Below are 3150 nucleotides of genomic sequence, written 5' to 3' on the forward strand. Positions count from 1 at the left end.
GGGAGGATGAGGTGGGAGGATCGCTTGAGCCTGGCAGGCAGAGGCTACAGTGAGCTGAGATTGTGCCACTGCACTCGAGCCTGAGTGAGAGAGAGAGACCATGTTTAAAAAAATAAACAAATGAAAATATCTTAAATCCAGAGCCATACAGAGTTTTGTAATAAAAGATTCTTCTGTATTCACATCTAAGAATTACATTCTCCAATGGCTACAAATTTCTATTCTAAGAAGCTATCATTTCTTTTGATACCTATTGATCATGATGGGGAATGAAAATGGGTCCAGTGTGGTCTTGTCAATCCAGGAATTTTTCAGAGGAAGGATTTAATATTGGTTGAATGCCCAAGAATCCAGCTTACATGGGAGGAACAAAGGGAGTGTGGGTTAATCATCATAATCCCAAAACTAGCACAGAAAGTGGGTATGGCCTCAGACATCACCCAAGGTGCTGAAAGGAATCGCCTCCCAGCCAAACACACCTGCTCTTTCCTCTCCAAACCACTAATGCCCATCCCAACTCCAGATTTTTGAAAGGGTCAACTCCCACTTTTCAAAATCCTGTTTAAAGGATACTTCTGGCTGGGCATGGTGACTCACGCCTGTAATCCTAGCACTTTGGGAAGCCAAAGAGGCTGGATCACTTGAGGTCAGGATCAGCCTTGGCCAATATGGTGAAACTCTATCTCTACTAAAATACAGGAGTTTGAGACTAGCCTGGGCCTCAAGCCTTAAGCAATCCTCCCACCTCAGCCTCCCAAAGTGCTGGGATTACAGGTGCGAGCCACCGTGCCCAACCTGCACTCTTAATTTATAGAAAGAGATAAGATAAATGAACTTGTATTAGAGAATCATTCAGAAATAAGTATTTCTATGCCATATGGTTCAAGGCAATATATTAAACATCTTCTAATTGCACTATAAAATTACTAAATATAACTATTCAAGGTGATTATGAAAATACGATTATTCTAAAAGGCTACACTTTTTAAAATACTTACAGATAAAATTATTGTAAAAATTAGGATTAGGGAGGAATTTCTGTTGTTTTATGTGTGTGTGGGTGTTTTGTTTTGTTTTGTTTATTTTTGTTTTGCTATATCTGTAATGTTTTTAAAAAGTGATTTCTCCCCTAATTTTGAGCTGTGCAATTAATGTTTTGTTTGTTTGTTTGAGACAGAGTCTTGCTGTCTCACCCAGGCTGGAGTGCAGTGGAGTGATCTCAGTTCACTGCCTCCATCTGCTGGGTTCAAGCGATTCTCCTGCCTCAGCCTCCTGAACAGCTGGGGTTACAGGCATGTGCTAACAAGCCCAGCTAATTTTTTGTGTGTGTATTTTTAGTAGAGATGGGGTTTCACTATGTTGGCCAGGCTGGTCTTGAACCCCTGACCTCTGGTGATCTGCCCCTCCTCGGCCTCCCAGAGTTCTGGGACTACAGGCGTGAGCCACCGCACCTGGCCTAAAATCTTAAAAATAATAAAAGAAATGTTTAAATGCTATTTGTGACATTAATTGAAATCCGATCAGAGCCTGTGATGTAAGATACAAATACAACCTGCTCCACTCCTAAAAATAACAAGAAAGTAATACTACTAATAACTAGCAACCCTCATGAGTGCTTATGTAGCAGGATTTGGAGTTCTGGCCTAGTTTTGCCGAAACTCCTTATTTAATCCTATGCCGTCTGTGATCAACAGTTTCCTGTTTTGTGATCTGGGGGGTGGTGATAATTACTGCCCTCTCCATCAAAAATGAGATCAGATCACACAGGGTGTGAAGAATTATCAGTGGCCACAGGGAAAACAACAGTTAACATGAGCTGAATGCCTACTATGTGTCACACATTGTTTTAAGCAATTTATACTTTTTTTTTTTTTTTTTTTTTTTGAGACGGAGTGTAGCTCTGTCACCTAGGCTGGAGTGCAGTGACACAATCTTGGCTCACTGTAACCTCTCTGCCTCCTAGGTTCATTTAGAAAATTGTCATTTGTCCATGTGACAGTTGATAATTATTCACATTTCATATGGGCAACCTGCCAGACAGGAGAAAGTACTTCCCATGTTAAAAGACATTTATTATCCTGTTTTGCTACCACGAAAGTTCAAAAAAAAAAATTAAAACGAACAATGGACCAGGATACTGTAGTAAAGCATTTCAAAAATTATTAAATCAGTGGAAAATTACACACACAACAGGAATTCCTTATAATTCCCAAGGACAGGCCATAATTAAGAGAACTAATAGAACACTCAAAGCTCAATTGGTTAAAAAATCAGGAAGAGAATAGATGTGAAGCTTTGCCTACAATGGGAAAGAAATGAATATTTCATTCCAAAAAGAAAAAAAAAAAAAAAAAAAGGAAAAGACAGTAAAGAGTATAACGCTCCCCAGATGCAACTTAATCTAGCACGCTGTACTTTACATTTTTTAAACATTTATAGAAATCAGACCACTACCTCTGTAGAACAACTTAATGGTAAAAGAAACAGCCCACATGAAGAAAAACTGATTTGGTAAAAAGATAATAAAAATAAAACATGGGAAATAGGGAAGGTGATAACGTGGGGGAGAGGTTTTGCTTGTATTTCTCCAGGAAAAAAACCAGCTTCCAGTTTAGGTATCTACAACTTACAGATAATGCTGTCATCCACCAAGAAAGCAGAGCTGCCAACTTGGGCACAATTAAAGAAGCTGACACAGTTGGCTGAAAAAAGCCTAGAAAATACAAAGGTGACACAAACTCCAGAGAATATGCTGCTTGCAGCTTTGATGATTGTATCAATGGTGGTAAGTCTTCCCATGTCTGCAGGAGCAGCTGCAGCTAATTATACCCACTGGGCCTATGTGCCTTTCCCGCCCTTCATTCGGGCAGTCACATGGATGGATAATCCTATTGAAGTATATGTTAATAATAGTGCCTGCGTACCTGGCCCCACAGATGACCGTTGCTCTGCCCATCCTGAAGAAGAAGAAATGACGATAAATATTTCTATTGGGTATCATTATCCTCCTATTGGCCTAGGGAAGGCACCAGGATGTTTAATGCCTGCCTACAACCCAAAATTGGTTGGTAAAAGTACCTACTGTCAGTGCTACCAGTAGATTTACTTATCACATGGTAAGTGGAATGTAACTCGGGCCACAAATAAATG

This window comes from Mandrillus leucophaeus, unplaced genomic scaffold (genome assembly GCF_000951045.1).
Source record: "Mandrillus leucophaeus isolate KB7577 unplaced genomic scaffold, Mleu.le_1.0 Scaffold106, whole genome shotgun sequence".
Classification (NCBI taxonomy): domain Eukaryota; kingdom Metazoa; phylum Chordata; class Mammalia; order Primates; family Cercopithecidae; genus Mandrillus; species Mandrillus leucophaeus.